The 25,577-nt window shown below is 37.7% G+C and overlaps 1 long non-coding RNA gene across 1 annotated transcript in view; it reads right to left on the reverse strand.

Annotated features, from left to right (window-relative positions):
- Positions 1-3,709: 3,709 nt before the first annotated feature.
- LOC103464028 (uncharacterized) overlaps positions 3,710-25,577 on the reverse strand; it is a 25,276-nt gene continuing 3,408 nt past the window's right edge. Inside the window, exons 2-3 of the long non-coding RNA XR_533577.2 lie at positions 13,074-13,129; positions 3,710-10,386 (exon numbers count right to left, since the gene is read on the reverse strand). This is a non-coding gene — a long non-coding RNA (uncharacterized LOC103464028). The remainder of the gene's footprint in view (positions 10,387-13,073; positions 13,130-25,577) is intronic.

Genomic DNA, 25,577 nt, shown 5'->3' on the forward strand with positions numbered 1-25,577 from the left:
TATATAAAACATATCATTCTCACGTTTAGCTTACACGTAAATTGGACTTAATTTATTTGATTTACTTGTTGCAAAATGTTTTAACTTGCATTCATGTAGCATTGAGGATTAAATATAATTTCTTAATATAGTATAGTTAATTATTTTTATGTCTTTCATACTCCTGCTAATTGATATGAATTACTGGATTGGACAGCACCTATTAAGTCGCTATGTGATTCATTGAGTTATGTCCAGAAAACCATTTCATCCCAATGCAGGACGAGCAGAAATCTGTCACAAAAATATTTGTAGCGCCATCATTTGTTATCAGATATAGCCTATCTATTAAATCAGCTAATCAACCACCGCTGTGCTCAGGCGAAAACTTATTAATAATGACAATATAGACATCAAGCCTGACAGCATAATTAATGTAACAGACTGGATGTTCTGTTTTGGTGTTTTTGCTTCTTTTTTGTGTGGGAAATGTTTGTTTTTTGGTGTTGATTCCTATCTCTGTTCTGTCTGCTCGTTGAGCTGTTGTCTGTTGGTTGCCATGGCAATAGGTCGTGTAAAGCCATCACACAGAGTGAGAAAAGGAAGAAGTGGTGTTTGGTTCTTCACCTGTTTATCAGCTTTATTGTACCTTTATTGTGGCGCACTGTCTGCAGCCGCTGCAATTCCTAAAAGTTAAACAAGCCACAAAAACTGAACTAATCATCAAACTACGGCTCCTACAGCATATTTAAAATAAAACGATTGACCAATATAAGATAAATTTGATCCTTCTTGCATCTTGACAGAACTAACAGAAACAAAATTGTTTATAGATTTGTATCACGGAGAATTTATCAAACATCAGTTTTCTCCTCTTTATTTTAAGTCCTATTTAAACACCTGCTCTTGATGACTTGGTGGGCGGGTTGACCTGTTTTAGTGTTAATGGAACCAAAACACACCGAACTGCGCAGCACATGTTAAGCTTATCAAAGTCAATAGAAGGCTAGCAACAGTTAGGCTAGAATACCTGACCCACTGCTCACTTGTTCAATGTTTTCTTTAAGTTAAAACTTTTTCCTCACCTGTTAAATCTGAAGCCCTTGTTACCTAATTCATAGGGTTGAATTAACCGCTAAATATTGCGTCCATTTTTCAGATTCTTTTCGTGACTGTGGTATTTTCTGACCACCCATAATGTTGACTCAATGGACAGCAATGGCGCAGCTGTGGCGCAAGATAAGTCACGTAATGTCCAGTCCAGTAATATATCCATCAATGCTGCTGCCTCGCGCTCTGTCCTTCTCTGCACTTCCCGCTTCTCAGCAGTAGGTGTCAGGTTACGTTGTGTCGCATTCAATGTTGTTGGAAAAAAGAGATTTCTGCGCTTAATGTCCGATTTCCCATAACTATTTGTTGAATTCATAGTCGCCAGCTGGGCTGGCAACAGGAGTGGCAAGGCTCTCATTTGGGGTGGCAACTGCCACCCCATGCCTCCCCAGTAGATCCGCCCCTGGGGGAAGAATAGCAGAGCAAAATAGCACTTTTCATGTCGAGGTTGGAGCATGCACTGGTTGAACAAAACATAAAGAAATAATGGGGACACACCAGACAGGCTTATGGATGAAATGGCAGCAGGAGGAATCAATGGAACAAATCCTTAATAGTTGTAAGAAACAGAAAAGATCCAGAGAGAGGATGAGAAGAGAGATGAGGAGCTTTGTGTAGAGGAAATCTCACTCTTTAGAGAGGTTTGCTTGTCAGAGAACTCTTGTGCTTCTTAAAGCAAATGAAAGAGCATTTCTGCAGGATATAGGAGATCTGCAAATGGCTTTTTTATTTTTTAGTGTATTTGAGTGTGTATCTTGGCTTGTTTAAGCTGCCCCATTTTAGGTGTATCTTGGTCCTCAAAGATGGTGGCAGTAATGCAACATTAAGTTTGTGCCAGCTGCACTTGGACAAAAATAAGTAGTTTATTGACAAATGCTCCTGTTGTTTCTCATCATGTTGCTGGTTTCACAGGGTTTCTCATGCTCTATTTGTAAGACTTTGGTTCTTTACTGCCATAGACATAAATTCATTCAAGCTAGTTTGGACTCAGTTTGTTTCTGAAAGTGCTTTTCATTTTAAAACTTGCTGCCTGCCTTTGTTTTAGGTCTATTTCATGAGGAAAAAAATCAACAGTGTGGAACAAATAATTCTTTCTTAATGTTTAGAATTCCCCATGTAATAAATGCATTCAAGATGAAGCTTTTTCAGTGTGAGAATGTGTAACTTTTACCTCCAGCCATGAAGGACAGACCTACTGAAACAAAGAGACTGGTATAAGACCTAAGAATCCCACAATGCACTGCATTAAGCCACTTTCAGTTTTAGCAGGAATAGGGGGAGTTTGTGTGAATATGTGACATCATCCTGTTAGCAGTATCACCTGTGGCGGCTCTTGCTTTAGAGAGGTCCTCCCTGCTACCTTGGAGGGGATGTCCTACTGCATAAAATTGCAGTCTGTTGCCTAGGGTAACTTCAGACTATTGTTATTGTTCCCAGTGTCAATATTCGGTTCAAAGGAGCAAACGTTGATCCTGTCTTATTCATAATTCTGCAAAAGGAACCTTTGAATTATAGATTGCCCAAAAACAGGCATTGTCTGATTCAGCCGCTCACTGAGCTGCAACAAATCATCCTTAAAATGTGATAAGTTTGGGTTTTCTCAAAAGCTAAACAGTAGCTAAGGTAAGTTATTATTGATTGAACTGTTTCCCAAATAGCTTTCCCTCTGTCTGTGTTATGGTCAGCCCTAGGAAATTGTTGCCCTAAACAAATAATATTATTTATGGTACATACAGTATATGTCAGACTAAAAAGAGATAGTTTAGAACAGTAAAATACTATAGTGATTTACTGAAGCTATTGCTTCTAGAGCTATGTCTGTTTAAGCCACCGTGTCTTGAGGGGCAACATGATGTAAATCTGCTGTTTTGGTATCCAAAAATACAAAATTAGATCCATCACTGTGGCGAGGGATAAAACATATCCAAAGGATATTTATTGTTAATTGTGCAAATTATTCAATGAAACATTACTTTCACAAAATAATGTTTTATATTGCTGTCATCTTAATTGTAACTTGACATGTTCAATGAAATAGAAATAAATAAATCATTAATTCTGCTTTGCATTATGACCTGGTTGTTTGAACACATCCCTGTTCTGATTTTATCTCTTTTTCAAAATGCTTCAACACAAATCTTCTCTCAGCATCAGATTCAGACTAGACTGTAATATTACTATATATTATTCTCTGAGTTCATATGTTGGTGTTTTTGTGTGTTTTGATTTATTAGTTGAAAAATCACCTGGCCTCATTTCCAAATTCATCTTAAAGAAATCTGCTTTATCAACATACGCAGTTCATACTGAATATTGCATAATTTTATTCAATTTATTCTTTATTGCATGTTTTTACCGTTTCGCCTTTTGGGAGTGTATCAGTTTCATTATTCTCTCCCTTCTGAAGCTGCTGCCCCTGAGACCCGACCCCGGATAAGCGGAAGAAAATGGATGGATGGATGGATGGATGGATGGATGGATGGATGGATGGATGGATGGATGGATGGATGGATGGATNTGGATGGATGGATGGATGGATGGATGGATGGATGGATGGATGGATGGATGGATGGATGGATGGATGGATGGATGGATGGATGGATGGATATTTACTTAGTAGTTGAGTGTTATTTGCTTCTTTTTTTTGTTGATTAAAGTAGCTTAACTGGAAATTCTTTTTGTTACATTTACATCTCGGAGAGAAGTTGTGTGTGCTTATTTCACGTGTTTGTGTGCTTTTTCCGCTATTTATTGAATACATAATCAGCTTTGATTTATTTGCAGGTTTAGTAAAAACAAAAAAAAAAGAAAGTACACCTCTGGCCAATAGTAGGGTTTTAAAATATAAATCATTATCTGTCCTCAGCAATACCAATTCATCAATTCCTGAATTGTAACTACCAAGCCCACAGGTTGTGGACAATCAGTTTAGCCTCGCCATTTCATTTGACTTAGTGAGGCAGATATTTTACTTTAACTTCAAATCCTTGCTGCTTTTGACCCCAAGCAAAGATCAATTGCTCACTGGAACATTTAATGTTCCACAGTGGACATCTCATATTTAGAGTGTGCTTAAGCAAAGTCGATAGAGCTTTGTCTAGGGCTAAAATGAAAACATTAATCCTGAGGCGGACCTGCATGATGCAGTGGATATTGGCGCAACAAAACTAAAGCACACACTTAATTCTTTTGCAGGTGATCCAGCCTCTTATGTCGCTATAAATTGTCTCCCATCACAGAGTCAAACAAATAGAGCTCTAAGTCAAATAAATAAAATAAGTATCAAGGTTGGAAATTCTGAAGCAATGACCGTCAGTGCTTTGTAAACGAGCTCTTAAGTTGTGAGTCACTACTGTGAAATTCCCTCTTGAGTCTGCTTTGTCTATATTTGCACATACTTTTGTTGTTCAAAATGATTTTTTGTTTCATATTACATTTGGTGAAAAAACTATTTATTCCTTGAAGAGATCCAGAACAGCAAGCAGATGTTGCATTTGAGCTTCTAAATATTATGTGAAGGCTCAGATTCCTTCGACTGTCAAAGTTACAGGTTGACCCTGATGTTCCAGGCAGTTATTTCTTTTTAAATCCCCTTTATGGCTGAAAGGAAAGAAGTGATGTTTTTGAACTTGCAACAATATTAAAATCTGTTTGAATTCAAATGTTTCAATGCTGAAGAAATGAATGCTGCTTTTATCTGGCTTAGCATAGAAATGTCAGGGATGCCGTTTGTAAAATGAAAGGCAATAAAATACATCGGCAAAACACACTGAACATCTTTTACCATTTGAAAGACATGAAATTGCATTTCTGCTCCAATAAGAGCTGTTAGTCAGAGCCTGGAATCATCTGGAACATAATGCATCTCTTCCATTCATATTGTGATATAGAGTTCAGAAAGTTTTATTATGTGGCTTAACTCCCTTTAAGAACTGACTGGTTCATGTTGAGTGATTGACATGGATTAGCTGAAGAAAAATTTAAAAAGGATCTGGAATTTTCCAAACATTTTTCACCTTTTCTCACATTACTTTAAACATCAATGTATTATTTTGAGAGTTTGTGACAGACCAAAACATCCATCAGTCCATTTCTTATATCTGCTTAACTTTACATTGGTGCCATTCTCTAGAGGTAGCTGGGGGACAAAAGGTTTATTGTCTAGTTCTGAACTAGGCAATGATGCACAAGGCTAAAACAAAATGCACAGTGCATAACTTAAGTGTAAGCTATAAACCTAGCTTAATCCATCTTTACTGTCACTGGAGTATAAAAAAAACCCTATTTCAAATAAACAACACTCAGCCTGGCTGCCCATAATTCTTCTAACACAATACACTTTGCCCAAGTTCAGTTTAAATAAAGTTCTATACACATACCAAACATTTTTAGAACAAATATTTTAGGAGCCCTCATAAAATGTATCAAGGAGAAAAACCGATTCAATCCACATAAAAAGCCTAATCTTAGATTGCCAGGAATAAAACATTGCAGTAAGTTCTAAAGCAGATGTGTCAGAAGCTTCAGCAGCATAGTTCCTAACAATCCAGAGCCGGGCTTCAGACTTACAGAAGTACTTGTATTTTCCTGCTTTAGAACTGTTCCAACGTACAAGCAACGCTTCAAGGCACTTGGCCACTTAAAACAATTGATCCTTTTAAAGAAGGTGGTGGTCTGATGCTTTCAAAGTGTGTCTGTCTCAAGAGAAGTAGTCACAGGAGATGATTGCTTATAAAGAGTTGACAAAATAGGCCCCGGAGCTGTCAATCAGCCTGGGCTCCAGCTGTGCATCTTTGCAGCAGACCTGAAGGAGGCGGAAAGTATAAAGAGAAACAGAAAATATATAAATATATATTTCCTTATCCAGCCAGTTTATTTTATTGACTGTTCTCCTTGAGCTTCCAAAGGCTAGGGGACAGAGAGGTCCCTGGGGAGGTTAAAGAAAGGCCTACATGTATGCTGGAGAGACAAAGCGCATCAAAAGGAAGAGGAGAGAAGATAGAGAGAGACGAAACATGACAGAGGCAGAGAAGTCATCGCAAGGTGTCTCTGAGCTGTCAATCACGGCAGAAAAGCCGATAAGTTGCTCTGAAGTAAGCTGCAGAGTGAGAAGTGGAATGGAAATGAGGAGCAACTGCTTCCTGCGGCAAACAAACAACCTCTAAATCTTTCAAATGGAGTTACTGAATTGAAACAGACTGATGATACATTTTAGGTCTGTGCAGGGCAGAGGAAGAACAGCTAATAGTTAGAAAGATGGAAACCACAAAAACTGAGAAAATAAGGAGAACAGAGTATTTCACTTTGACTGTCAAATATATTTTGGGGATATTTTATTCCCTTTTTTCCAGAATTCTGCAGCTAATTTTTTTTCACAATTGTCTTAAATGAGTAAATATATTATTCTGCAATGCAAGAAGAGACGTCCAGTTGGATCGTGATGAAAATAAATGTCTGAATATAAGCTTAGGGAATTTTAGAGGTTTACGTTAACCTGTAAGATACATCTTATTCATAAAACTATTCCATCCTGCTTTATTTTTGATGCACTTCAGCAAAAACAAAACAGCTGACCAAACATAGAGAATAGGTCTATAAAACCTATTCCTGTTACCACACAGGAGCTGCAGAAAACTGAACGTATAACAAGTACAAACAAAGGATAAAAGATTAGCAGACTGATGATAAACTCACACTGGATTACAACCATGGAGAAAAGATCAAGAAATGGAGCATCAACAGATGGAGCCTGCAGCTGCAGCTCTTCTCACATTTTGGGAGTGAAAAGCTCAAAAGTCTCCTCTGGATTTATAAAATGTCTTTGGGTCAAAGGTCAGCTGATTCAGAACCCATGAGGCAAGTAAAGGAGAAGCAGTTCAGACAAATAAGAATGGGTAAGAAGATTATGAGATTTTTAAAATGGGTTTAACTGAACAGGTTTAAGCTAAACGTGGACCTAGTGCTCTCGTTTGCTAGTACCACTTTAACATCTTGGTAACTGAACTAAAGGCTAATTTCAATCAAATGAGAGTTACAGAAATACAGGCATGAGGTGATAAAAGTGTATTTTTCAATGAGTTACATGACATTCATGGCTTAAAACCAAATTAAAATTTCATCTGTTTTCCAAAGTGAGATTACTTTTATTTGGAATTAGTGAACATTAACAAAAACATTACTTCACATTTCTCTAAACCTTTACCGAGTGAACAAAAAAAATGTTGATTTGCACAAGAATATAGAAGTTTCAGAAAAAAATGACAAGTAGGTGAAGCCTGATGACCCAGCGCCAGTGACAGGATATTGGAACTATGCATAAATTTGTTAAATCATTCACAATTTCTTTTAGAGGTTAAATTTTAAACTTAGCTCTGTGTTGTGCTCACAGGACATCTGGCGGTGTGCCCCCTTTACAGCAGGTGATGTGATGAGGCTAACATGCAGAGCGCTTCAGATGGCGTCTGTGATCATTTCCTAAACTCTGCGTGGCGACTTGGTAAAAAGACAAAAATCATTTTAGAATACCTGCAGAAGGTCCCAGCCTGTTTTTAGACTGTCATCAGTCGAAATTAAGAGTTGGATTTTAGTTTTTCAATAGATAAATACATAATTAATGTTTTCTTTGCAACAGGTATTTCAAATATTCAAAATATTCATCTATGAAAGGATTTTTTCTGAAAAGAAAGTCTTTCAGGTCAACCTTAATGTTTATATACTATGTGCAAATTTCCCTAGTTTCACTGTTAAGTTGTTTTATTTATTTTTTTTATCTAGTGTTATTGTAAATGCTGCTGTGCAAATTCATACTTCATTAAATAACTTTATTAATCATTGCAGAGTTGTTAGTGAAAAAAAATACACAACTAGGTGGTAATAATCTACTTAAAGATTGATCAATATGACTTAACATAATAATGGTTCTCCATTATGAGTATATTTTTATGACAAATAATTAAATTGCTTTGCCATTTAGGGGCAGTACACACTCTGTATTGACGTCCATTAGTGTAAAAACCAAGTCGATGCACAATGTTACATCCTGACCTTTATCCTATTCATGGGCCAATATACTGCGCAGAAGATCGGTGGGCAGTAATTATAGGCTTATCGAATGTACTATACACAGGTCATTTAGCTTCTCCATTCTTTGCTTAATTGATTTAAATTCAGAGGGGCATAAAACATGGCCTCCTTGCTGTCTTTAAGACGTCGATTTGGGATCATTGTAAGAAGGATTACAGATCAACATTTAAGGACTCGTTTCAATATTTAGAGATCCAGTTAATGAGAAATGTTTGGCTGCCACTGATTGAGTAGGATACTGTGGCACTTTGAAGGAATGCTAGTATTTAATCTTGCCCTGTTTATAGATAAGGTCCTCATTAGATCTGTGACGGTCTTTAGTAATACTTTGGAAACATAAACAATTTGTACCAGGTACGCTAATGAAGGTCTGCACTGATACAGTCTGAACAATTCAGGTTGAAAAATGTGACTGACGGAGTTTTTTGAATTTGCATATAAGTATGCATCATATACATCATGCTGTTAAATTATGTTATTACCAAAAATGCGAACTACATTATGACGTAATGTCGTGGAAACAAATAAGTTGGATGAGGTCAGGGGATGGAAAACAGAAAAGAAGTACTTTGATATGGAAGATGGAAATGTTGCATTCTGCTGAGGATGAAGCTCTCCTGGGGAGCCTAATCTAATGAGGTCCTCCAGCAGGGGGTCGGCCCCTGGGTGCTGACAGACACCATGAGGAATGGGAACATGTTCAGTGTCTGCTTGACACATAATTAAAATTGAAATGCTCATTGAAGGGACACTCACCTTTACATAGTCGCTTCAAGTTCAAGTTTCACTGTCGAGAGTTTCTGAGCAAATCTTACAAGTTTACGTTTGATTATTTGCCTCTGATTGTTTTTCAGAGGCAAATAATCTTAGACGGTCAATGTATTTTAGAAATACATTGACCGTATTTGTATTAGACATTCTTTAGGTATCTGTTTTATTTTGTTAAACTCAACTGTCAATCTTATGTTTAAACCAAAACAATGTGAATCTACCAAATGCAAATGTTAGGCCAAAAAAATATTTAATTCTATCTGGGACAGATCACATAACTTAAATCTGCTGAATGTAACTTATTTTATAGAATATGTTTTTTACATATTTGTTAAAACTCTCACCACGTCATAACAGTTTGTTATGAGACAGATAAGAACGAACCACGTTTTGATATATTGTGGAGCTGCTTGCAGCAAAACGAGCCGCTTTTATGGAAACGCAAGACAAATAAATAAAGAGAGACCTTATTAGGTGTAGAACAATAGCTACCTTAAATGTGTTGCAATGAACAATGAACAGCTTGGGCTGCATGAATTATGGTGAACTAAAAGTGCCACAATTCAATAAAAGTTATGGTAAATGGCTTTGTATAAATGACTTATATAAGTATTGCTTCATCAAGTCCAGAGGACCTCACAATGCTTTATATTACAGTCATTTACCCATACACTCACATGGTGGTGAGGTACTGGATAGTAGCCACAGCTGCCCTGGGGCTGCCAGACACTAGAGGAGCCGGGTGGAACAGAGATGGAACCAGCAACCTGCCAATTGTGGGGCGAACGAACACCTACCACCATCTCACCTTATATGTCTACATGTACATTATTTTTCAAGATTTATGTATCAAATAAATGTAATCAGCTTTAAAAAATAAATGAAAACATCTTATTTCCTTATATTATTTGTAATGATCATGAAATTATTGCATTAACAATCACGTCTTTAACATGAAAATATGAATGATTTTCTATCATCTGTGGGATGTCATGAATGGGACCTTTTGCCACAATTAATGTTTCCAATCAACAAACTAAGTGTGTTATAAAGCAAAGATAACCCAAGTAAACATAAAATGCAGTTTTCAAATAATTTCTTATTAAATGAAAAGAGCCATCCACACAACCTGAGCTGATATGAAAAAGTAATCATCATTTTAGACTCTATTTGGTTACTGCAACCTTTGGCTATAGTAACTGACATCAAGCTTTCAATAGGCTGTGAATAAGTTTCATCCTTCTGTTCTTCACAAAATTGTTTAAATTCAGCAACATTGGTAGGTTTCACACATGAAAAGCACATTTATGTCTCACAGCATCTCAGTTAGGCTCCTCCCACTCCTTCATTTTTCTCCTGTTGAGTCAAAGCTGCTCATCTCCTAGTGCACAGCAAAGTCCTTATGCCTTAGTCTCATGGCCTCACATTGTCCTTCAGGATTTCCTGCTGAACAGAAGAATTTGTCATAGCATACATCAGCCAGGTCCTACAGCAAATCATTTGATAATGACCTCGACCTTAATTGAATCAGGCTGTTTTTATCTATCAGAATACATTCAATGATGTGAAATATTTAAATGTCACAAAATATATGGAAAAATCACAGTACACAGCAAATTCAAAAGTGTTAAATGCTTTGGTGTTAGTAGACTTTGTGCAAAAGCAGAGTTAATTTTACACTTATAGAGTCACATTCTGTTTATGTAACTCTGCAGTGGATACTATTGGTAGTTAAAATCCAGTGTTAAAACAAAGTGTTTCCTAATCTAGAGGTGTTAAAATGAAATCAATAACTCTTGACTTCTTAACTCTGAACTCCACCAGCGGCTCTAACACTGAAGGAGTTAATTCACTGACTCCGCCCCAGAATCACAGATTCCCACCGAAGCGAAGCGACAGCAGCCAAGTCATTTCAGGACTATTTACTTTCCACCTGTCTGAGGTGTTTACTGCGCTTGATAAGTCATTTTTTTCTGAGATGGTTTATAACTATTATTTTGAGTTGAGCTCAACCTGTATGATAGACGTCACGTTGGCCACACGGCTCGGTGTTAGCATTTTTAGCTTAGCATGCCGAATGTTAGCGGAGTATAAGTGTTGAAAAAAATTGAGCCAGTGAACATTTAATCAAATTATTGGCTAATTTGAACAAATCCATAATAATCTGGAGTGTGTTTTTTCATGATATTGAACGTTTACATGCATATTGGTCAGATTTATCAACCTTTCTGATCGATCCTTTGAAAAATATAAAAGGCTTTTTCACGATGAGAGCATTATTCCCACTGTTGTGACTTCTTATACGTTTTGCAGCATGTTTTAATCCTTTTATTGTCTTTTTGTATATATTAGAACCAGTTTGGTTGAGGATGAATCGCCAGTCGTCAGCCTAACCTCTCCCTCCCGATCCCTCCATGGATTCTTCAAAGATTCAAGATCCAAACATGATTAAGTAAGTGTTGATATCTCTGAAACTCTACATTTCTGTAATTCTGTAATTTAGACTTGTTGTTAGAGTTGTAGTAAAAATGTATTCCTTCGTTCCATTTCTCATTGTTATGTTTTTTGTTTGTTATGATCCAGAGACAGACACTGGCTGTCCTACTCAGAGACTGAAGACTATCCGATGCAGTAGAGGAGCATGTTGGTGTCTCCAGCCAAACGTCACGAACAGAACAACAAACCGAAGACAATCTGTTAGTGAGTGGACATCCCTTTGGTGGAGTCAGAGAGGAAATGTCTCTTATCAACAGAGACAGAAACTGGATAAGAAATGATGGATCTGAATATCAGGTGGGTCTGTTATGTAATGTAATATACAGTAATCTACCTGTTAAAAGAATATGTACTCTATAATATTATCTGAACTGCTTGCTTTACTTTCTCCACCTTGTACTTTGAACAATTTCATGCATATTGTATTGAAGTATTAAGTATACTGCAGTTTGTATTGCACAGCTGATATGTCAGACCTTTTAATAAGCAATATGTRAATAAAMGTGACATGTGAAACATGCACATTATTCCATGTTGTAATATGTTTTGTAATTATGGTGCACATTTTGAAATAAATGCATTTGAGAAAATCATTGCCTCTATTAAATGTTTATTTTCCAAAGATATTTTAAAAGTTCAAAACAATTAAGTACCTATTTAATATTAATTACAAATAACTCTTAAGAAGTTAAAGAAGTACTCTGTGAGAGTTAATATTAAGATCTGACACTGAATTAGTGTTAGTATGTGTTAAATTATTATCTCCAGCAGATTTGATATTTGACACTTTATAAGAGTTAACACTCCAAAATGAGTCAAATTAACACTTTCTGGTGTGGACCCATATAGACACTTTAAAAGTTTTGAAATCAAATCTGACAGTGTTAATCTGGGCCTCCTGGATTTGCTGTGTATGTACAGGAAAACTGAACTAATAAATTACTTTTTTACAGCTGCTACTGTGAATTTTTACCTTGTGGTCTGTTGCCACGTTAAAAACATTAACTTTAAAGCTGCAGTATGTAACTCATAAAAAATCAGGTTTTGACAAATTTGTTAAAACTGTCATGTTGTAGCAGTTTATGAGACAGATGATCTCTGAAAAGATTGATCTCCTCCATCTTCTTCTCAGTGACTACTGCTGTCTGAAGAAATGAACCGCTCCCAACCAAAATCAACCAATCAGGGCCAGGAGGAAAATCAACGTTGCATGACTGACACCCCTAAGACCTGCCTCCTGACCCTGATTGGTTGTTTCTAATCAGCAATGGGTGAAGGTAGAGGAGCTGGATTTTTTTTTACCATTTATCAATCTCATACCATAGCAACAGTTTCAACAGATATGTAAAAAAATATATATTTTTAATAAAACTTACATACTGCAGCTTCAGTGTAGTTCATTGAGAACCAACTGTTACACAGTTTGGTATGACTGTGGAAGAAAATTGACAATTTTTTGAAAATTCTGTAGAAAATCTGAAGTGCTGTGTGCATATTGTATGTAATAAGCTTTCTTTATTCTGAAATCTATGATAAAGCTGATAACTTCATGGTAATCTATTCAACAAGAAGCAGGAATAATTAAATGAACCAATTTTTGCAACACGGTGTGCAGACAAAGCTTCTGGTCGTACCTAAAGTAAAGAGGAACTTCAAACGGCCTCAGTAGGTCCTTCTTGTGCCTGCAGACCTGAAAGGAAATTTAGAAAGATTTTGTGAGAAAAGCACATAATGTTTCCATTTCCAATGTTTGAGGATAAAAATGTTTAGAGGTGTTCTGCAAAGTGTCACACATGGTCAAAGAGTAGTGTTGTTTTGTCATATTAAAAACATGAAGGAATGGATTGTTAATGCAGACAGGATTTCATAAATATTTGTTTTCACCTGGACTGCCAGATTTCAGAGTGTTGGTAGTGCTGCACAAACCTGAAGAACCTTTTAGTTCAGCTAAAACTCATGATGAACCACACACAATGAAATCAAACAGAAATGATTCCAAAAGGAATATGTAGTTTGTAAAAAATGTACGTTTTGTCTGCACTTTAAAAAATATGAGGACTTTTTAAGTTTTTAGAAGGCACAGAAGGAGAAGCATAGCACATACACACTCCCCAACCTATTTAAGGGTTTAACACAGAGAAATAAGAGAAACACACATGCAAGTATCAAATAAGCCTACAGTCACGTTAGGATATAAATCCAACATGCAGACTCGCCAGAGCAAATTCATGCACGACCAGCACCAAAACGGGGCGTCTAGCTGCAGCTCCAGCAGGACAAAGGAGGAACTACAGCTCTGGGAAGCCGGAGCATTCGTCCCTCTAGTGGTAGCCCTGCTGCATGACAGCCTCCACAGGGTGCCACAAGGCCCCGGAGGGCTCCTCCTCTTAGATTAGCGTTTCAGGGGCCTGATGCGCCATATTTTACGCACAAGTCGGCATGTATAAAAATTAACTTTACGTCAAAGTTTGCGTAAATATACGCACACATTTTCCCTGGCGTGAAAATGTGCCGCAGCTACTCAAATTTTTTCTGTGAACAATGTCAAACTACAAAGCATCAAAACTCACCTAAAAACACTGAAATCTGACTACATACAGTTATTTAGACCAGGACGCATTGAACCCGATGTTTCTTTCATGATTTTAATATTTTATTGTTTAAATGTAAACGATGAAACTGAACCGCATTTATTTTCATATAATAACGTAACATGCATACAAAATAAAGGAAACAAAAATAAAAGGATACGAAAACCTCACTAGAATATAAATAATACATCCTCAGTTTGCACCGAAGCACATTGAATACATTTGTGGGGTAATTTAATTCTCACTGAAAAAAGAAAACGGGGTTGGATCAGCAGATTTGATTATGTGATCAAGGTGTGTAATCACGTATCAATAGCTGCATAAAGGTGAGCCACGCAATTGTGGAGCGCTTTGGTTCTGATGGAGAACATCTCCAATGGAAGGATTCAGAAGGAGGTTTGAATTTACCGCAAATTGGGATGTACAAAGGAAAGGTGCGCGGCCACACGCGTGCGCCTGGCTTTATACGTCCGAATTTTTTGCGCGCCGCACTTTTCTAATTTTTTTTCAAAGTTTTAGTGTGAAAACGGCTCACTCTTTTATGCATGAGGCCCCAGAGCTTTTAAGGACTTTCTGAGCGTGTATTTTCGTCTCTATATATTGACTTGTTCTTGCAACTATTAACGAATAGTTCCTGGTGTTACACAAATACCACAGGTGCCAAAAATTGGCTTGGAAATAAAAACAAAACAAAATATAAAATATAAAGTTATTTTGACATAATGGCATTTAAATGTCAAATGCCTTCTTTCTGGACTGCACTCCTCACCACCTCAGACAGAGCCTGACAAGTGGACTTCCTTCTAAATAGTTTATTGTTCCAACTATCCATCCATTTTCTGTACACCCTTGTTCCTTAGTGGGGTCGGGAGGTGCTGGTTAGTTTATTGTTAGCTTTGATATTATCAACTGTATCATTGCATCAAATACAAATTCAAAGATACTTTATTGATCGCAAAGAAATATTAAGTGTTGTTATAACTCTTATTAATTCAAATTCTTGAAAGAGTTATTGTAGATGGTGATGGCTATTGGCAGGAAATATCTCCTGTAGCAGTCTGTATTACAGGGAATGTGAAGAAGCCTCTGACTGAACATACTTTGTTTTTCTAAGACAGTCTCATGAAGAGGATGGTCAGGGTTTTCCACATTTCTCTTGATTTCATAAAAAATCCTTCTTTTTATCATCATCTCCAGAGTTTCCACAGCCATACCCAGAACAGAACTTGATTAGAACCAAACAGAACCAGCCTTCTTTACGAGGCTGTTGAGCCTTTTTATCTCCCTGGTTCTGATGCTGCTGCCCCAACAGATGCATATATTTGAATGAAAATATATGGAGCTTTAAGGTTTCCCAGCACTTTAAGCTTATAACTAAAATTGGGAAAATTGTTAACTTTTCTTAAAATGCCTTGACTAATGACAAAAAAGAAAACAATGGAACCCAAAGTGCAAACACTGTAACATAAACCACTGAGGAAAAAATGACAAACACTTGGAATATATAACAGCTGTTTTCAATCACACAAGGTAACTCCATTGAAGTTGGTAAATGTATGAAAGGCTCTTTAAAAATGCATCCACATTTTTGCGGATTCATTTATCATTTCAATAAATATGTTATGATTCACGTTCCGGTCATGCATCGTCTGCTTTTTTCTTCCCTCATGTTTTCATACCACATCACTAATCAGTCTTATTCCACCCACCTGAGCCTGCCTGATTACCCTGCCCTGTTTTCACCTGTGCCCTGGTCTACTGAAACCTGTCTCAGTTTCTGTTGCTCCGCCAAGTTATCAACTGTATTTTGCCAGTAGAAACCTCATGACTCGTGTGTGTGTGTGTGCGTGTGTGTGCGCTCGCGCGCGCGTGCGTGTGTGTGTGTGTGTGTACAAATTGATTTGATAACTGCTCCAGTACAGTACCAACAGCTTCACAAGCTTGTTCAAACAAGCTAAAAACAACACAACAAATTAAAATGTGTTCAGTCAGTGCAATTAGGAGTCCAACAGCAAATGCAAAATAAATAAAAAAGAAACTGAATAAACTGACTACCTTGGTCAAACACATAAAAAATAAACGGCACCAAACCTTTTTTTTTTTCCAAATGGTTTGAAAGTGCAATTAGGAACTGTGAATCTAACATAAATAATAAACCATGATGGTGCTCAAAGCACAAAGGATGGAACTAGACTGAATCGATCTGTCCTTATGGATTGTTCACATTGTCACAGATACTTGATGTAGTGCTTTTTTTTGTTTTTTTTTCTTTCAATATCTAGACCGATACAGATATTGATATGCACCTCTGCTGTGGAACATGTCATTTGAGTTCCAAATGGACCGCTACACAATCAGAACATTTCTCTCTTGCTGTTCCCTACAGCTTCCTCTCTCTGATGTCACTGACTGTCCCTCTGCCTGTCAACACTGCAGACCCATATGTAAGTAAAATGCCACTTTCAATAACAGTATTAATAATACTCAATAGAATATCCCTGTTCTGACACAAGTCCAAAAAATAAAAGTAAGTTGAATCGGCAGTACCAACAGCTAACTCTAGTAGCTGTAGAGACTTTGTTCCCTTTAGACAGAAGCAGTTCTTGTCAATAATCAGTTAACAACTGCCATGTGTTAAATGGCCTTTTTGCAGTATCAATGCAACTTTATTGACAGGCTGAAGGACAAAATTGAGACTGACAGGGAAATTAGAAAATTAATGTTCTACCCAAGATTTTCACTCCAAGTTCTGTTACAGCCATTAGTCAGACATGAATTTCCATCGATATGTAGGCTGACACTGACTAGAGGAAATGTTCACTCAACGGTGACAGTAAAAAATGTGAGTTCACTGAAGCACAGGGTGATTTAGCTCGACTGCCTGGTTGTTTTATAAGATGCATCTGTTTTTATTTATGTTCAAATATTTTTTTGAGATTTAAAACCGGATGAAGTCGGTGCTTAATAATCTAAACCATCACTTCATAATCTCCAGCTCAGTAGGCTCCACTGGACTGAGAGAATAGAAATTACCGCCCGTCAGGCATCAGTGATGGAGAGGAATTTAAAATTGGCAGCAGCAGTTCTTTCTTACAAACCCGCAAAAAAACATTATTGCTTGTCTTTTTAATTTTATGTTATGGTAGGTTGTTGTTACTTAAGTCAGACTGTATAAATCCTGACTGGAAGCAGATAGGCATGCAGGTAAATATAAAACACAACTAGAAGAAAAATGCATTTCTTGTTAAAATGTAGTGTGAATGTTGTAAAGCTGAATGTTTTTGATGAAAATTGCAGAATAATTTGAAGCCAATTGCAGAAAACTTGCAGAAATGTAAAAAACAGTCAAAAATGCACAAACCTGCTGAAGAGGAGGGAAACATTTCAGTTAATGCATAAAAGCCACCCAAAGGCTATTAGAAATCACTGCAGAATACCGTTTTCAAACCTATACTGTCCAGTCATAGCAGCTTATAAGGTAAGATGAGCTAAAAAGCTAACGCTAGCTAAAATACAAATTATAACATATCTAGGACTAACATGGTGACCTTCAGTAACATACTGGAGTATGTTACTGAAGTATGTTACTGAGGGGGAAAAAAACCCCAAAAAGCTCAAATTAGCTAAAATGCTAAAGCTAGCTGAAATACTAATGTTATAATCATAGCTACACTATCATGTTAACCTACAGTAACAAATTCTATGCAGAGTGAAAAATCCATGTCAAAGCTAAAGCTAGCTGATAGCTAAAAAAAACAAAACAAAAATTCGGTGCCTTTTGGGGTCTATGGTTACTTTAAAATATACCACAAAAAATTTAGTTTTTGAGCACTGCATCTATTGAAGGACTCTTTTAACCTCCAAGAAAACATGTCTCCCCACCTTATGCATGAAATCCCAAACATTAATATGAATTTCTTTGCTGCTTAGGTTGCTTTAAATTCAACCCTGTAACGGGACAATTTCATTCCTCTATCAGTATAACTGCATAACATAATTAAACTAATTCTTCCAGTTCCTTTGAAATCACCTGTCCCTTGATTAAAATAACTAATTGTAAGTATATTTTATTTGTTTCTGAATCATAATAATTAGACTGATAAGTAGAATATGACAACTTGATGTAAAAGCGCTACTCATAAATCATGAAAATACACTTAAAAATGAAACAGATATGCACACATCGACCCAGTCATACGCAACTTGTAATCCGACACCTGTGGCACGTTAGTCCCAGAGCATTTATGATGAATTCTGCTGAGGCTACCTGAAGAAAAATGTGAGACAATTTGTTAAAAAACTGCACCAAGCCAAAACTTGCTGGTAAATCTACCAAGAACTAGCTAAGGACTTCTGGGTTGAGTCAAAGTCTAGATCTGGATAATATGGAGTCACTTGAAATGGGAGACATAAATCAGGAATCCTCAAACATCTCCCAGCTGAAAGTGGGAGGCAAACCTGGTTCAGACCATGTCAGAGACTGGCGGACAGATACAAGAAGCTAAAGCGGTAAAACTAAAGTTTGCTCAGATTGGGCTCTTTCTTGGGTGAATGAGATCATGTAGATAGTATTTAAGGGGTTTTAAACGCTGGTAATGTGCTGACTAAACCTTAATCTTTGTCATTCACAACTCATTATGCTATATATCATGAGTTGTGAATGACAATAACTTACAAATGTTTTTCTTACACCATTTCATAACATAAACTGATATACAAGAATCTCACTGCTTGTTGCCTTTTTCATCCACTTTGTTAAACTGTGAGAATTACACTGGAAGTCAAGGTGTCAAAGTGCTTATAAAAATACCCATCATCATACAAGGTGAGCAACTTCATGCATGGTTATAGGCTATTTTAAAGTTATTTTTATTCAGCTGCTCTGACTGAGACATCTGGGAGTCTGACAGTTACCACATCTGCCAGCTTTTTGAAAAGATTTCTTTTCAGCCTTGATGTAGGTATAATTTCAGTGGCAGTCTGTATGGTAATGTCCTAATTGGCATATTGCCTGGAAGAGCTCAGGTTCTGATGGACAGCCACTTCACAGGGGTATAATCTACATTTTACACTCCACTAGTGGTCCTGATGCTCTCTCTCTTCTCAAACTGAGCCCAGTTGGTTTGAGTGAACAATTTATGCCCACAAGCTAAAGTTCAAATATCCTTTTTAATCCATGTGAGCAGCAAGTTATACTTTGAAATAAAGCAGACCTTTATGACATACAGTGACATACAGACCTAAAGTTATACTGCTAAATGTCGGTGTCATTGTTTTTACAGTTTTTCTTATCTTTACTTCAGACTGTTTTTGTATTAGTACGAAACAGCAAGAAAAAAAATTACTGTCACATTTAGAAAATAAACCAAACGGCATTCTTACTGTAGTTACTCTACTCTTTATGCTGATTTCATTTTGTTGTTCCTATTTGTTGTAGGCAGTAAAAAAAACTTCATCTTGACTTAAAATTGGCAAATCAAACTAGCCTGTTGTTAGATCCAAAACTTGATAATATACTTACTAACTTTAAGACATGCTCTGATTACAGTTTTCTGAACTTCCACATTCTACAATCTCCATCCATTTTCTTTACACCTTTGCCCCTCACTGGGGTCAGGAGGGTTGCTGGTGCCTATCTCCAGCTAACGTTCTGGGTGAGGGGCGGGGTCACCCTGGACAGGTCGCCAGTCTGTCGCAGGGCAACACAGAGACAGACAGGACACACAACCATGCACATACACACACTCACACACACCTAGGGACAATTTGGAGAGGCCAATTAACCTGATCGTCATGTCTTTGGATTGTGGGAGGAAACCGGAGTACCCGGAGAAAACCCACGCATGCACAGGGAGAACATGCAAACTCCATGCAGAAAGACCAGGGCTGGGAATCGAACCCAAAACCTTCTTGCTGCAAGGCAGCAGCTCTATCAACTTCGCCACTGTGCAGCCCATTCTACCATCTGTCGATTCCAATTTTGTCCCATTTTTGTCTCTCTATTGTTCTGCATTAAGGACAGGCACCAGTTACCCCACGACCGGTTAAAAAAAACCAGGAACAGACAATGGCTGAATGCATAGAATTTAGAGTGAAATAAAATATTCTTAATCCTTAAAAGGGTCAAATATCCTGCAAGTTTTGTGCATATAACACACACATGAAAAAAGAATCCGAGTACATGTTCTTCAAAAGTCAGATTGTTTTTCTGTCAGTTCTTTTGCATGTTGCTTTTCATGAACTATGATTAATTGTAAGTCAGCAAAGTGTGGGGGTTTCTGCAGGGCCTTGGTGCCGTCTACTCGGACTCCTTGCTGCGGCTGTAGTGACCGTGACATTCATTCACATCACCAAAGTTTCCAAAATAGTTTTCTGTTGATCAGAAGAAAAAAAATGTTTCCACAACAGTGGGATGAAAACGCAAATGGCACTGAAAATGATGTAGTGCACAAGCCAGGTCTGTAGGAGGCAGTAACACTTTGTGAACTTTCCAATGCAGAAGTCTGTTTTCGTAACCTTTACACAACATCTGGGGCATGTAATCTGATTTGCTGATGGCATAAACATTCCACAAAGCAGATTTTGCTTTAACTTGCCAAATAATCTGAAGAGGTGCAGCAGCAGACATGGAGCCGTTGTTGTGATGTGTCCCGGTGAAAACTGAGCCTGGTGGTGTAAGGGCAAAATGACTGACATCACTGTTTACATGGACTTGCCTTGCATTGTGTTTCACTCTGTAGCCTGTTGTCATGGTAACAGCCAAGTTGTTGTTACCGTGTAAATGAGAGACTGAAACACATTGAAACATTTGCGTTTCACTGTCCTGGTGTTGGAATGAAAACAGGCCCAGAGTTTGACTGTGTTGGTTCCTGGGAATCAAAGAAGGTTGGAGCTTTTTCTGCCATTCAGATCCTCTCAATAGGCTGAGAGGAAAATTAACAATTAGTTAAATATATCCTCACCCTTCACCTAATCAGGGCTAAACCATTTTACAGTAATCTCAGTATGAACTTAATGTTCTGTACAAAAGATTTTTGATTTTGTGCCAGTGATTCTTTTGCTCCTTTAATTTCCAGCACTCTGCGCAGAAAACCTGCATATTTTTATCCCGCTAACAAATGATCAAAATACCAATGATCATCATCTTTAAGGATGAAACCAACGGATGAGACACCGAAATAATACATACATTTATGTATGTATTATTTATAAAACACTGTAAACACCCACAAACCAACATGCCATACACAAAACAATGAAAAATTACATGATACAGTAATAAAGAAATAATAGAATTAAAAGGACTTAAAAATAAATAAGATAGGCTTGTATTGAAACAAAAACAACCCTACGAGCAGTCAAGACACAAAAAATAAAAGGTTGGAATAAAAACCATTCAAAAGCCAACATCTTAGTTGGTGGCTAAGGTTGGGGAGAAGAGATGTTTTAAAAAGAGAGAGGCAGGGAAGAGGCTGATGTACAGGGAGAAATTCCTCCTCACTTCAGAGCTGGTGCAGCAAAAGCACTGGGCTGATGTGAAGAGCAGCTGACCAGCTTACTGAGGGGAACAAAGGGTGTGTAGGGATGTAGCAGCTACAGGGCAGACGGGGCGGGGTTTTTAAGAACTTTAAAAGGAAATAATTTTTTTTTAAATGAACCTGAAAAATGTAGGCAGCCTGTGAAGGGAGGCTAAAGCTGCAGAAATGTGGTCATTTTTCTTGCGTCAGTTAAAAGGAGTGGTCTGTACCTTCTAAAGCCGAGAAACACAGGAATCACCGAGTCCTTTCTAAAGTCTGGTGCAGTGATCAAGGCGAGTAGTGAAAAAGGCTTGATTAAAGTTTGGCTTCACGTTGGCCAGTTGCCTCAAATGTAAAAGGAAGAAAAAAAAAAAGCTTGACAATGATTTCCTAACTTGGGTTCAGCAACCACTCTGACCCCTCAGCCAGGGGCCCGACCACATGGGGAGGGGCTCAGTGGAGCTTCCAAAGGCCATTTTTCATATCTGATTCCATGTCACTGTGGCCAACTTTCTAACCAGACAGAGATTTAAAAAGGAGAGGCAAAAGCAAATGAGACGATAAGCAGAGGCTGCCAACAACTGATGGTGTCACCCAGGACATGTTGCTGTAGAATATGATGACTGAGCTGTTGGCATGTCAGGACAGACATGAGACTGTCTCAGTCTGCAGGCTGAGGCCCACAGCGTCACCCCTTGGATGACATGAGTTCTAACAAAATGTAATGTTCCTCTAGGCGTGTATTTGAATGTAAATCTCAAAAATGTCTGGGCAACACTGCCGTAAATTTAAAAACTTTCAACAGAGCAGATTCTGTTCAGTGAAGAGATTTAAAACCAAATTGTAAAACCCCAAAACTGTTCTGTTCTTTCAGTGAAACCATTAATTGTTTGTAGACTACCTTCTACAGGGTTTCTGGAAAACAAATTCCCAGTTTGAAACTCCTTTGCGGTTTATGTCATATTTGCTGTTTAAGGACTATGTCAAGTAGACCAGGAAAGAAGGAAGGAAAAATCAATTTAACTAAAATATTTAAACTTTTTTTTGTTTTGTTTTTCAATAGAGCTTTGATTGAGTTGGTTATGGGAACTGCTGTAAATAAAAAATGGAACAGATATGTCTATTCATTCCATTTCTACTTGAACTGCCAAGACAGTTATTGTCCATTAAAGTATTTTCCCTCACAAATATCTACTTTTGAAGTAGATACTTCAAGGTGTATTAGCAAGAGAAGCAAGTATTTAATGAAAGTCTACCAAAAAACAAGCTGTCATAGGGATAGACACCTTCTGAGACCTGAACTCATGGTTATGATTTCAGTAATTATCGCAGTGCAATGCTTGGATAATATTAGTTTAGGATGATGAAGAGGTTGCCACTGAAAACCTACAGATTGTATCTCCAGCACCAACAATAATTTGAATCTAAAAGCTTCTATTTTAATGACACCTTGTAGAGCCAGACGGCCCTACCTGCAGCGTCCTGACGAGGTGTAGCACTCCACTTCACTGAGCTAATTTTAGCTGATGGCGGCTGGGATGGATTACTGAGAGGCTCGAAGGCGACATGATATCTGGGAGGGAAATGACTTCAGCTTAATGAAGTACATAACTCATTGTTCACATGCTGCCCAGTTCATGGCACACACACTCAGTCTGGGAGGACAGCTTAGAGGGCACTTCACCGAGTTGTGGAGGAGATCAGCTTCTCTTAGGAGAGTCCCATAGATTCTCTTTGGGGTTAAAGGTCAAGAAAGTTGGCTGGCCAATCAAGCACAGTAACACGATGGTAATCACACCAGCTTTTGGTGACTTTGGCAGTGTAGGCAGCTGCCAAGTCCTGCTGGAAAGTCATGACACCCTGAATCATCCCTGACTGGGTTCTGGGACCTGAAATTCCAAATAAAATGTGAACTTTCCTTTCATGTGAGAGAGGATAGTGAACCACTGAGAAACACTGCAGTCTGGTTCAGGAGTGGACTGACATGAGAAACTCATCTACAGCAGAAGTGTGACTGACCCAAACCCAGACTGAAAACATTTTGCTTGACTGTTCTCTCAAGCTTGCAGTTCTCCCTGTTGCTGGTGCACCTTTTCCTACCACATTTCTTCCTTCCACTCAATTTCCTGTTAATAAGCTTGTCTACAGAACTCTGTGAAAAACCAGCTTCTTCAATAATGATGTCTTCCCCTCTGTGTGGAGGTGGGGGGGCCATGGACATGATGTTCATGTCCATGCCTGTCTTATGGTCATCATTGTGTTGTGCTGACCCAGACTGAGAGACTTTAGTCAAAGGAAACGTTTAGAGTCTATTACATGATTAGGGTGCGACACCAAGAGTTTCCAATATTTAACGTTATCACAATAATTCATATTTTCGGAGGCAAAAATGTCTGTAGTATCTGGAAAAGACTACTGTTGTGTTCAGTTTGTGCTAGAATGAGTTAGCCTATCAGTGAAGATATTCAAACCTAAAATAGCATCTCAATGCTAAAAATATAGCATCAGCACAGACGTCCCTAATGCTATTGTCAGTGTCCAGTCCACTTTTCTAAAGAAGTTCCATGAATAATCAGGAGCTCCTGAAACTCTTAAAAAATGAACAGATTGAATAGAACTTTGCACCAATTTGATGGTTGAAGAACTTAAATAACAGAATTAAGATATTAAATATCTTTGTTGTTTAGCTTGTATGTCTATTTATTCAATAATTTATTAGTGTTGACTTATGACAATATGCCTTCATGTTAGCTGGTCTTTACATTTTACACAGTTGTGTGGAGAAATTCAAGCAATCGTCTGTGGCATGTTTCTGTCTGACTATCCAATAATTTGTACGAGCACCACTCATATCCTACGCTTATGACATTTCATTGTGTGTCCAGAGTAAAGGCAGGAGCATGCTGGGAGTAATTTTAGTGTGATTACAGGTTGTAACCTGTCAACCGGCCCAAACGGATCAGAACTTAAAAATATTCAACTAGATCAAATTACACATGAGTTTTGAGCATTCTTATGACTATACTAAACTTCAATTATTTAAGTGCATGAGTACAAAATGAAAACTGGAATGTGTATAATATTTGATCTGGAGTCGATAATTCCCAAAAGCAAAAGAAGGGGATGAAGTACAAGAAACAGCTGGACGGCAGCATCAAGCCACCATTGGGCCAACAGTGAGTCACTTTGTACTGAAGGGGAATGTGTATTCAGTATGTTTGAACATTTCTAAGATTAATTATCTCTGTTATTTGTGAGAACCTTCAAATGTAAATATGACAACAAAACCTGGTGTAGAATGTTTTAGGTCCACATGTAAGTTTCTCTCCACATGGACAAAATGGAAGTAGGAAGTTATGAAACAGCAATATGAGTCTGAAAATGATAGGAACAGAGCGAGGGACAAACTGACCCGGAGATATGCTGAATGGCATATCAAAGGCAAAACCAGCCTTCACAACAACCAGGGCTATACCACCGGATTACAGCAGAGAGGGGGTTTCAGTGATGCACAGACATGGACGGCAGAGTCTGTGAGGAGAGCAGAACCACACCACAAAAAGAGGGTTTTTTTCTATTTCATTCATTTCAAGGTAGAAAAACAGGTGCACTGTTTCTTTTTCTGCAAACTAAGTGGGAAGGCTTTTTAAGCAACAGTTTTATGTATTCAAATTTAACCAAGGATGATGACATACTTCAGGAGCAATTATGGCCAAAGTTAAATCCACCGCTCCGTTCTAACTGCCTACTCAATCACAACCTAATTCACTACTTTAATGGTTCTTCTTTTCCTCAACATATGTAGGTGAGCTGATTTTAAAAGGACTAAAATTATACTGAATGTCTTTGTTGTCCAGGGAAAGTCCTTGATTGTATAAAAAGAGTGAGGTGAAATGAAGTGAATGAATTAGTGAACAAATGAATTTTTCTAATGCAGCACTTGATGTGGAAATTGCACTTATGCATAAACTCTGTTAATGGTTATGATACAGAAGTGGGTTTGTGTAGATTTATCAGCCCCACCATATAT

Source organism: Poecilia reticulata, linkage group LG4 (genome assembly GCF_000633615.1).
Source record: "Poecilia reticulata strain Guanapo linkage group LG4, Guppy_female_1.0+MT, whole genome shotgun sequence".
In the NCBI taxonomy this organism is placed as follows: Eukaryota; Metazoa; Chordata; class Actinopteri; order Cyprinodontiformes; family Poeciliidae; genus Poecilia; species Poecilia reticulata.